Genomic DNA, 12,000 nt, shown 5'->3' with positions numbered 1-12,000 from the left:
TGGAGGAAACAGTGGCTCAGTGGACAAGACATGGACGGAGCAGTGGCTCAGTGGACAAGACATGGACGGAGCAGTGGCTCAGTGGACAAGACATGGACGGAGCAGTGGCTCAGTGGACAAGACATGGACGGAGAAGTGGCTCAGTGGACAAGACATGGAGGAAGCAGTGGCTCAGTGGACAAGACATGGACGGAACAGTGGCTCAACCCAGGTGGGCAGGAATATGAGGCAGCAGGTGGCATTGCAGCAGTCAGGAAGTGGAGGGACCATATGACAGGAAGGAGTCAAAGACAGCATACCCCTAAGGAGCCATCCCAGTGAACTGTTCCTCCAGTAAGGCCCACCACCTCCTTCCTACCTCCTAAAAGTTCTACAATGTCCCACCAGCTGAGGACCAAGTACTGAAACATGTGAACTTGAGTGGGATATCCCATACTCAAATCATCCACAGTGGTGTGTGTGTGTGTTTGTGTGTGTGTATGTGTGTGTGTGTGTGTACACACACATGCATACACTAGAGGTATTAACAGTAGAGACCCAGCATGATGGCTATGGGAAAAGATGTTGAAGAATTTTCTTTTCAGTTCTGCCTGATTCTCAGCAAAAATACCATGAACACCTGTCAGATTCAAACCATCCAGAAAATGCACAAAATACAATGGAGTATCCTCTTCCTGCCCATTCCACCTCAAACTGAGATAATCTTAAACCAGTTGCTGAGGCAGGAGAATTGTGAGTTCAAGGTTGGCCTGGGAAACTTAGTGAGACCTTGTCTCAAAATAAAAAAGTGAAGAAGGGGCTGGGGTTTAAGCTCAGGAGAGCACTTGCCTCCTGAGTGTGTGTGAGGACCTATGTTCATTTGGCAGCTCTGCGAAATCTGTCCTTATGCAATCCTCATTTTAGCATGTATACAAACTTTACAGATCCTTCAAGTGTAAGTAGTTGTCTTTTGTTTGTTCTAAGTGTCAAAGTACTATCCTAAGCCAAGGCTGGCCAGTGACTGCCCCATTCAGAGTATATGGGGAGCAGTGAGCGATCCATTGGGTGTATATGAGTAGACCATTCTGGGTATTACTGAGCACTTTGACTTTGCTGGTGGACTAGCATAGAACTTAGTTCTGTTTTCATGTTATAGGTTCTTTAACACCAGGTTGTATTTTGTTTGTGAAGATCAGGAGGTAGTGATGTTTGGAGTAGGGATGACAGATTGCAGGGAGGATCTGGGGGACATTCTTCCCCTTTGTGCCTTTGTGTCCCAGATGGGAAAAGCAGCTGGGAAAGGCCCTTCCTTTCCCTGCAGAGCTGAGCCCTCTACAGCAAGGTACTTCCTGATCTTGTAAGTTACTCTGGAATTATCCCTTTGATTTCCACTAGTGAGCACACATTCTGCTAATGCAAACAGATGACCTCCCTAGTGAGCGGGTGGGAAGGGGCACGTGTGGACAACCAGTCAGTTCAGGTAGAGACTCTGGGCGGGGCTCATCAACACCAAGGGCTGGAGCTGCTGTGTTGTGACTTCCAGTTTCTGATGCCTCAAATATACAGCCAAGCTCCTGGACCCTGAGGGGAGGGTTCTGGGATGATGTTCCTCCACAGCAGTCAGGCCAAGACCCACTGCATTGCAGCTTCTCCGTGAGTATTTCTGGAACTTCCAGGTCATGTGCCAGCAGCCAGAACTTGCCAATAGTATCTGGGCCTCTGAAATGGATTGTTTGAAGGGATGGCTGGCATCCTGTTAGGACGAGAAAGTCAACAGAAGTACTTTGGTCTGTTGGAGTCATAGGGGTCAGTGAGTGGATGCATTCCTGGGCAGATGACACAGGAAATAGCATGCAGAGGTGAAGAAAATGAGCTAAGAGGGCACATGCCAAGCAGGAGAGGTCATAGACAAATATAAAAGTCTTACTACAGAACAAAACACCTGGTCAGGGCTGGTCCTAGTAGAGTCAGACCAACTGGCACCATTCAAGGAGAGCCATTTGCTGTTTCCTGTTCACAAATGTTCCCAGAACCATCGGCCACTTGAAACCAGCCACAGGAAGAATCTTTCCCGTATGGTAATTAGCAAACACTATGAATTAAAACTTTGATTTTTTTTTAAAGCAGCTTGCCATCACAAAGTACAGGAGTGGACACTATTATTACCAGATGCCACTAAAGGAGTCAGTTGAGGAGGGTGATATGGTCACACCTACACTTCTAAAGCAGTCACTCTGGGCATAGTATGGAGCAGCAGAGGCACAACTAGGAAGGCACAGTCAGTCACCATCCAATCAAGGACTGAGGGCCAAGAGTGACAAGAGTAGGAGCAGAAGAACAGGCCCCATCCAGCTCAGGTAGACTGAGAACTCAGTGACTTGTGGGATTATTGGTTACTTTTTTCTTGTTGGCTTAAAATCCCTTACTAAAGAGATTTAAGGAAGAAAGGGATTATTTTGACTCATAGTTTGAGAGTTGGGTCCATCAGGGCAGGGAACTCACAGTGGCAGGGCCTTGGTACATCTGGTCACATTGTGCCCACAATCAGGAAGCAGACGTAGATGGATGCCGGTGCTCAACACACTTCCTTCTTTGTATTCAGTCTGCAATCACAGCCCATGGAATGGTGATTGCCACATTTACAGTGTGTCTTCCTACCTCAACTAACCCAGGATGGACACTCCCTCATGGACACACCCAAATCTCCCAGGTGGTTCTCGAGCCTATCAAGTTGACAGTATTAACACTTAGGGACTGGGGACACAGGAGAATAGCAGAGGGAGAGAGGAGACAAATGTCAGGCTTCTTCGCTTGATCTCCCTCCGAAAGAGAAATTTGTAGAGTTGACTCTAGAAAACCCCCCAGGGCTGGGTAACACAGGTTTGGCAGAGAAGGGAGAGGTCTACAGCCTTAGCTTAGGATGAGCAATTCCTCCCTCACTTTCCTCCCTCTTCCCTTCTGCTGTCTTCTGAACTGTCCCTAGAAGCTATGTGTTGGCAAGTCAGCCCCCAAATTCAAATGTTAGTGGCATTTGGAGGTGGACCCTTTGGAGATGATTAATGTTGATTGAGTTCATGAATGCGGGCCTCATAATGAGATCAGAGGAGGGTGAGACCTGGACTGACATACCCTTAACCTCTCTCCTCATGATGCCTGCCACTGTGGCTGACCCCAGAGGATGCCCTCTCCAGATGCTGGCATCTTAACTTTGCATTTCCTTGCCTCTAGAACTATTAGAATTTTATTTTACTTGTAAATGACCCAATCGGTAGTACTCTGTTAAGCTGAAACAACAGGGGCTGAGGAAGTGGCTCAGTCAATAGAGTGCTTGTTGTACAATCGTGAGGACCTGGATTCTATCCCTAGCACACATACAAAAGCTAGGCCTGGCAGTGTGTGCATGTAATCCCAGTGCTGAGAGGATGGAGACAGAGGATGGCAGTCGCTGGCCAGCCAGTCTGCCTGAACTGGGGAGCTCCAGGTTCAGTGAGAGACCCTGTCTCAAAAAAGAAAATAGAGAGTGATTGTGGAAGACGCCTGGTGCTGACCTCTGGCCCCCACAGGTATGTACATGCAAACACACACACACACACACACACACACAAACACAAACACCTTCTCCCCTTCCTCTGTTCCTTTCCCCCTCCTCCCTCTGTTGACAAAGTCCTCCTAAGTCTCAGGTATGATATTCATGTGGTCCAGCCAGCATCAGAAGCTGCCTCAGCCCTGCTGGTCCACCTACCATCAGCAGCTCTGCTTGGAACCCTGAGCTCCGTAGACACTGATGCTCAGGGCTGTGATCAGTGCCAGCCACTCCATCTTTGTCAGGTAGATTCCTCAGCTACTCCACTCCACAAGCTGTCTGCTTTGAAGCATAAACTATGGGAAACCTGAGGACATAGAAATGGGCATGCTGATGAGAAAGAACACCGAGTTCAGAGTCAGACCGGCCTATAGGATGCACAGACCTCTCAGAGCCTCAGATACCTCATCTGAACTTGGAATTGTACGCCCCAGTACAGAGGGTCTGTATGAGAATAGAATGAGGTGTGCAGGGAGGGTCCAACACCAGAGCCCATGCAGCTGGTAAGGGGAAAAACAAATAGTTATAGAGGCAAACAGGCCTGAGATCTCATCAGCTCCTTTCTGCTGGCTCTGTGCTCTGGGCTTCTGGGCCATTTACCTAACCTCTCTTACTGTGTTGCTTTATGGCTACCATCTTTAGCGAGGTCTCTGTCCCTCAAAGCTATCTACCGCTTGGAGAATTGTAAAAGTGCTTGAGAATTGAGAAGCTGTCAACACTAAACGAAGGCCAGGGAGTGTTTGTCCGCTTGTTGGTTGAAGTCTGTTAAACACCTAGACTGTGGGAGGACTCTGTCTACCACAGAAGATGCTGGCTGCCTCTGCTTCAACCCTAACCAGATTGCTAACACTTGCCAGTACCCCTGTGTGGGCTCTTGAACACCAGACCGCCGACTTCATGCTGTGCCAGCACAAGGCAGCCTCGTGTACAGGAAATGTGAGAGAATTTGGGGTCCCAGTACAGAGGGCACTGACCCTAATGACCTTAATGGAATGCCCCCATGAATCCCAGTGCTACGGCCACAGAAAACAGATGTGGGGCCCTAGAGCACAGATCTTGGCAGTGGGTCTCTGGGCTGGCATGGAGCTCCAGGTAGAAGAAACAGTGAAGGCATCCTGGCTTTTAGTCATAAGATGAGCAGGTGGATATGAATGAATACTGGGGAGATGGTTCCAGAAGCCTGAGAGGGTTGAGGAGTAGGTCAGTGTAGGGGATCCAAAGATGAAGTCTCCAAAGGGGACCCCTGGGAGACTGCAGAGCATACATCAGCTGTAGCCCAGGTCCCTGGAAATTGGATCTCTGTTCTCCATTCCTGCCAGTCACTGACAGAGGGTGGCCCCAGAGGGGTCTCTTGTCTCTATTCTGCTCAGCTGTCCTAACCTACAAGCAGGCTCATAGTCTCCAAAGGGCAGAGCAAGACCTTAGACAAAAGCATGGGACCCTTGGAGACTTGAAGCTATTTGAAAGAGGAGAATTGTAAGTCAATTCCTTGTCTACCTTGAAGATGCACTGAGGATTGGGGCAGTTGATTGATGTTAGCTCTGACAAGACAAACTGGGAGTCAAGAGAATGAGTAGTCATTCACCCCGGGATGGAGAGGGGAAGGAAGAAAGCATGTTCAAGATTGCAGAAGGCTCTGCAGAAGGAAGTAGGGGATTTGGATGCTCTCCTGGAGTAATTGGGAGCCATGGGAGAAACCCCAGGGCAGGCATATTTGTGATTTATAAAGGCCAACCAAAAGTGAAGACAACCAGGAAGATTGGAGCCATGAATCTGGTCAGGTAGAAGTATGGGGAGAATTACATCCAAAGGTAAGGAAAGCTTCCAACACTCACCCCTACACATCTGAATGAAGCCCTCTTCTCTTCATGTCCCTCCAGCCTGGCTGCAGCACCTCCAACCTGGCCCCACTCTTGCATGATGAAGCCCACCTCAGCAGCCTGAGATAATCTGGGTCCATCAAACAGTAGACCCCACCCTCCTGTGCCCTGCCCAGGACCCACTAGCAGAGCTCTTCACTGACCCTCACTCCTCCCCAGCCTCAAGTCTGATGTGGCCCTTCCTACACCCACTCCCAAGGAACTGAGTCCTTCCTGGGTCTTTCTAGAATCAAGGCTCTTCCTCACTCCTGTCCTGCCCCTGGGCTCACCCTGTCCTCCCTAGCCTGCAGCTCCAGACCATATTGGTATCTGCACTGAAGACCAATAGACAACAGACATTTCAGCTCTGTCCTTTCTCAGGACCAAGATCTAAAGCAGGGGAGGCAGCCCCATTACAAAAGAGCAGGGGGTACAGAATGGAGTGCTGTGCACTATTCCAAGGACCATGAATGCTGATGTGGTTCTGACTCAACCCAGGCTTCTCTGTCCCCAACTACCACTCTCACAAAGCCCTAAAGATAAAGAGTCCACACTACAACAAAGAACATAAAGTTTTTCTTTAGAGTGCCAGAAAAACAGGGTTAGCCCTTCCCAAATACCTTAGGAAGACAGGGGGAGGGGGGTGACTGTCCCATTTCAGCTCCTTTACAACAATGGCAGAGAGTCCAGGCCTCAAAAGGGCAACTCTGCCTCCTGCCCCCAACCCAGCCTGGACAATCAGCTGAAGACCTCTGCCTCTGCCCATGGCCCTTCCCTTCATCTGTGTACCTTAGGCAGAGAAATCCAATCCATGCCCTTGACATGCACCCCTGAGCGTACCCCCCACCCCCTCTGCTGGGAAAGCTGCCTGGCCCTGCCTTTTCTTCGTCACCATAAAAGGCCTGCCTTTATTTTTAGTCTTTAATAAGGTTACCGACGGACTGAGGGAGGTAGATTTTAGCCCAAGGCTGCATCTGCCCTTCATTTAAAACTACCCTGACTCCCACAAGGCTAGAAAACAAGTCTCTGCGCTCCTCTTTTATAGCCTTCCTTAGATCCAAATCCAGAGCTATTTTCGCCAACAGATTGTGTCAGCCTGGAGCCCATTTGCCTCCAGAAGGGTCCCTCTTGCATAAAAAGCAAAACTCACCTGCAGCCTGCCAGACACCCCCATTCTTCCTATCCGACCCTAGGATTCCCTGACTGGCTCACACTAACCCAGGTCTTTGAAGAAACCTTTTGTCTCCCTGGAAGCTTCTGGAATCCCGCCCCTGTTCCAAACTCCTACCTCCACCGTGGTCCCTAATTCTCAAATGGACATGCAATGTTGGATTCCAAAATGTGTTTTTTGTTTCCCACTAAAAGTATCTGGAGGGGGCGTTTATTGTTATTGTGGATTACACTGGGTTGTTTGACTAAGAACATTTGGACAGAGGCAGGCAGTACAGGTTTGTAGGGGAGCCCTGTCATTTACAAAGGAATGAGAAACGAAGGGGGGGTGTCTCTGCTCAGCTCCTCAGAGGGAGTACTGTCTTCTCTCTCCTAAGCCAACAGGCTTCTGTTGTCATTAATTCATCAGGCTGGGCCCAGACCCCAAGGTCAGGCCTGTCTGCCTGAGAGGCAGAGCTAAAAACAGCTCCAGCCTCAGAGAGGGGCCAGCCCAGAGCCTAATTGCTGAGCTCTCTGCCCGTCCGCCCTGTGCTCCCCTGGCAGGCAGCTTGAAGAGTGAAGACTCACTTTGATTTGGAGATGGAGAAGAAAAGAAGGCTGTTTTGCAGGTGTGTAGCCAGAATCGCCCGGGCAACAGAGGGGAAAATGCCTCTCGGCAGGCAGGCTGCTAGTGCAGGTGCGCCTCCATTTTCGTGAGCACACGCAGAGAGCAGAGGAAGATTTGGGGAGGAGGGTGTTGGAGAGGGACACATGCTGCTGCTTGTGGAGGAGTCCAGAAGCAGAATGGGGTGTTTCTAAGCCATCACAGGACCTGGGATACCAAAGAGCCCTAGTTGTAGCTGTGATTTCTTGTGAAAAAAATAGTTATGAATGGACAGATGGGTTAACTTGGACTTTGTGTATATTTTACCTGGGCTAAGATGGGAATAAGGGAAGGAGGGAGCATGAGTAGTGCCCATTTGGCTGGAAGTTGCTAAGACATTCATTCATCTCTGCATTCCTTTAGCCTACATTTATTATTGATAATAATAGCTACCATTTAGTGGCTTCCATAGAAGAGCAGGTGCTTGCTAAGCACTTTAACTTACCGTATACAACTCAGGTCTCACAGCTCCTCTGTGAGACAGACCTTATCATCGGCATTTTATTGATTAAAATAAAAAACTTTCTCATCAAGAGACAGACACTTGCCCACATAGCCTATAAGAGCAAGGATTCAAAGCCAGATGTATCCACCTCCCAAGTCAAAGCTCTTACCTGCTAGGGCTTCCCCTGTCCCTTGTGGGTCTCCATGCCTGGCCTTGGGCCAAGTGTTAAAATAAATGTTTGGTGCACAAAGTATGTCTGGAATGACGTGTTAGAGGTCCATCTCAAGAGGCAACAAAAAGCAGGATTCTTCTCTCCCTCCATGTAGCAAGATGCCTGCTAGGCAGATAAACTTTCCCACCAAGGCATGGAGTACACCATTAGCAAAGGTGATCCACTTCTCCAGCCCACTGATAGTGGTAGTATCTAGTGCAATTTCCTCTCTCTCCTCAGCATTTAGATGGGGAAGATTTTTCCGCACCCCTGGATCTAACCTACTCTTATGACTTGGGTTAGTCAACAGAATGCAGTTGAAGATCTGGGCTGGCTTCTCCACCCTCATCCCTGTTTCTCTTGATACCCTCTATTTGTTATGTGGGAGCCTCAATGTCTTCTTATAAACTAAGAGACACATGTCCTGGTCATTGATAATGCTAAGACACACAATGAGACCATGTTGGACTTTCCAGCCTCCAGCCAGCCAAACATGATCACAGTCAGGGGAAGGAATCCGGCATAGACCAGAAGACCTCCCAACAGAAGCCTATCCAAACCCTCATCTGAAGATCTGGAAGTGAAACCACCAGTCATTCTTCAAGACTAGGTTTAGGGGCCTTGTGACTCATCTATTTCCTTAAGCTGAGAAGCCACAAGGAAGTGTGATCAGAGGTAGGCTTAGTCCCCCTGTGCCCCCAAACCCACACAAGTACACGCCCCTAAGCCCAAAATGTGTCTGGACCCTGGCCTCTTTGCCACATTGTTGTTGTTATTGTTGTTGTTGTATCTCACTTTATAGAAAGAAGCTACTGCAGACTGGGAGAAAAGATTAGCCATGGAAGCTGGAAACTGAATGCAATGGTTCACGCCTGTATCTCAGCACTTATGAAGCTGAGCTACGCAGCAAGACTCTGTCTCAAAAAAAACAAACAAACAAAACCCCAAAACAAAAAAACAAATCAGTGGATCCCGTGTGGAAGTCAAGACCATGAAGCCATGAGGTGGGTGTCCAGATTCCTATAACACTCTCACCTTTCATTGGAGCTCAAATTATTTCCATCTGTGTGCAGCTGACCAGTCAGCCTTCTACAGAACCCTCTAGTTGGTGTTCTCTTGAGAAACACACCACTGGGAGATTAGACACAGTCCTCCTCGTCCTTGTTTTTTGTCTTTCATAATTTCAGTTACCACTGCCAACAGCAATCAAACACAGTCTAAAAATATTTAAGTGGAATGTTCCAGAAATAAATACTACTTTGTAAGTTTTAAGTAATTATATTAGAATAGATTGTTAAATTGTTTCACTGTTGGTTATAATCATTGATAGCTAGTACCCAGTTCAAAGTGTAAACTTTACCACAGGTATATATTATGTAAATATAGGAAAAACAGTGTCTATCCAAGGTTAGGCATCCTCAATTTCAAGTACCTCCTGTGGACCCTGAGATGTCTCCCCTATATATAAAGCTGAAATTCTACACATACATATGTACAAATGTGTAAATACATATACATGTAGAATCTATTATAAGATACTGGCTCATATGATCAAATTCATACTACAAGGTCCTCTCATCCACCACAGGTAAGGTGAAGACTAAAGAAAGCCAGCACGACAGCTATCTATGCCCTGAGAGCTGGAGCTCCAAGGACAGGCGAGGACTCATATAAGCTCGGGCAGGCGGGTTGGGAACCAATTCAACCACTCTGTCTTTTCCTTCTAACCCTCATTGAATTCAGGGATGCCCACCCCAATGAGGAGAGCCATCTGCTTTATTCAACCCACCAGTTCCAAAGCTAATTCCCAATGGAAATAGATGGGAAACATACCCAGAAATCACATTAACCAGATTTCTGGGCACTTGCTCGCTCTGTCAAGTTTGATATAAAATTAACCATCCCATGCTTTGTATCTGAGATGTCATGTGGGGAAGCCTGAGGATGGGAGTGGAGAAGAACCCAGGCACTCTGCATCATCTCCCTAGTGCTTCTGGAACAGATTACAGCAAACACAGAGGGCCAGGCATACAAGCCCTGGGGGCTGGAAAGACGGCTCAGTGGCTACGAGTGTGAGCTGCTCTTCCAAAGGACCCAGGTTCAGTTCCAGCACCCACATGGCAGTCTATAGCTACCTGTAACTCCAGTTCCAGGGGATCCATCTGATGCCCTCCTCTGGCACTGCACACCCATGGTGCACACATATGCTTTCAGACAAAACTGTAGTTGAGGTTTTCCTGGTCCTGCCTGGCCCACAGACAGGACAAATTTCTCTCACCCGCCAGTCCCGCAGCCACTCAGACCCAAGTAAACACACAGAGACTTATATTACTTATAAACTGTATGCCCGTGGCAGGTTTCTTGCTATCAAGTTCATAAGAACTTAATCTTAAATTAACCCATTTCTATTCATCTATACCTTGCCATATGGCTTATGGCTTACCAGTATTTTACATGTTGCTTCTCATGGCAGTGGCTGGCAGCATCTCCTGACTCAGCCCTCCTGTTCCCAGAATTCTCCTCTCTCTTTGTCCCACGTATACTTCTTGCCTGGCTACTGGCCAATCAGCACTTTATTTATTAACCAATCAGAGCAACACATTCACAGCATACAGATATCCACAGCACAAAACACTTGTTCATATTCATAAAACAAAAAAAAAAAATCCTCTTAAACACACACCAATATTTACTCTCTCATGATTCAGGAGGCCAGAAGTCCAAAATCAAGGGGTTATGAGGACTGGTTCTTACCAGAAACTCTAAGAAAGGATGCCTCTCACTATAGCTGTGTCTGTGGAAGAGATGCCTGCAGAACTAGGAGATAGTAGGAAAGGAGTTTAGTGTGACTGTAGCCAGGATTCCTGCTGTGAGCCACCCTGTACCAGGGCACTCGGAGAATACAGACCCAGCCCAAGGTTGTTAGACAATGGCACTCAATGTCATACATGACAAACACAACTCTGGTGCCAGGTGACTAGTTGCTGCTTCACATCAGATCCCAGAAAAGACATTTCTAGAATCACTGGAAGCATCCACATCCCAAATTCCTTCTCAGTAAAATCCTTTGGCTGGTCAATCCCAATCTGTGGTAGCCACTTCTCGGAAGGAAGACTGAGAAGGGTGGAGAGAAGGTGATAGCAGCCTTGTCAAAGGATCCTGCTAGCTTCTGTCTAGTCATCTGACACTCCTCCTGGGTGCCTGAAACATGTCTCACAGGACCAAAATCCTAGACTCGGCCCACATAGCAAGTCCAACAGACTTGTTTTGTCTGCCTTTCCCAACCTGAACTTTAGCCTCCTGGCCTCAGTGAGCATGCCCTCTAAGATTAGCTGTGAAGAAAGAGTCCACCTACTCCAGAGGGGTGGAATCGAAAAGCTTCCCACTTTAGGGAAGGAAGGGGTAGGTGGTCTCATACCTGTTCTCCTTCTGCCTCAGCCTTCCAACTACTGAGACTGCAGACACTCACACCCAGAAGCCATGTTCTCTTTCACGTTGTACTGGCTTGACACTGTCAAAACCCAACCACCCCATATTTGTTCAGGAAGATGTATCCCTACTTGGTTTTGTTCCTTTCAAGATCCAGGTTGGTTCACCTCAGCCCTGAAAACACACCTTTCCCTGGTGATGAGGATGTCAGGTGATTCAACAGGCCTGAAATGCAGCATGTGGGTACTTCCTGGGTGGAAAAGACCCACAGTGGAGGACAGGTTTACCGTATAGTACACTGCAGTTCCCAATGTCACTAAGATGAATGAAGAGGGATGGAGAGTGGGAAAGACGGAGAAGCAAAGTGGGTTTGTTTGTTTGTTTGTTTGTTTGTTTTGCTTTGCTTTTTTAATTAATTTTTTATTTTATTTTGGAGTGGGGTGCTGCAGTGATGAAGGGCAGATATTGAGGGACTGGGAAATGAGTGGGATTGGGGTGCATGATGTGAAATCAATAAAAAATTATGCTAAAAGAGAGAGAGAGAGAGAGAGAGAGAGAGAGAGAGAGAGAGAAAGAGAGACAGGGGAGGGAGGGGGAGAAAGGGAGGAAGGAAGGAAGAAGGAAGGACATGTGAGTTTGTGGATGAGAAAGAATGGGCCGCCACATCTGTCACCTCCTTTT

At 47.8% G+C, this 12,000-nt stretch overlaps 1 long non-coding RNA gene across 1 annotated transcript; it reads left to right on the top strand.

Moving 5' to 3' along the window:
- The first annotated feature begins 7,075 nt into the window (after window positions 1-7,075).
- Window positions 7,076-11,709, top strand: LOC143273133 (uncharacterized). Its single transcript, XR_013051047.1, has 3 exons — window positions 7,076-7,199; window positions 8,693-8,894; window positions 9,479-11,709. It is a non-coding gene; the product is annotated as an uncharacterized LOC143273133 (long non-coding RNA).
- The last annotated feature ends 291 nt before the right edge of the window (window positions 11,710-12,000 follow it).

The sequence above is a fragment of the Peromyscus maniculatus genome, chromosome 5 (assembly GCF_049852395.1).
Source record: "Peromyscus maniculatus bairdii isolate BWxNUB_F1_BW_parent chromosome 5, HU_Pman_BW_mat_3.1, whole genome shotgun sequence".
Classification (NCBI taxonomy): Eukaryota; Metazoa; Chordata; class Mammalia; order Rodentia; family Cricetidae; genus Peromyscus; species Peromyscus maniculatus.
The sequence above is the reverse complement of the archived record's forward strand: the minus strand, read 5'-3'. Positions and strand labels throughout refer to the sequence as shown.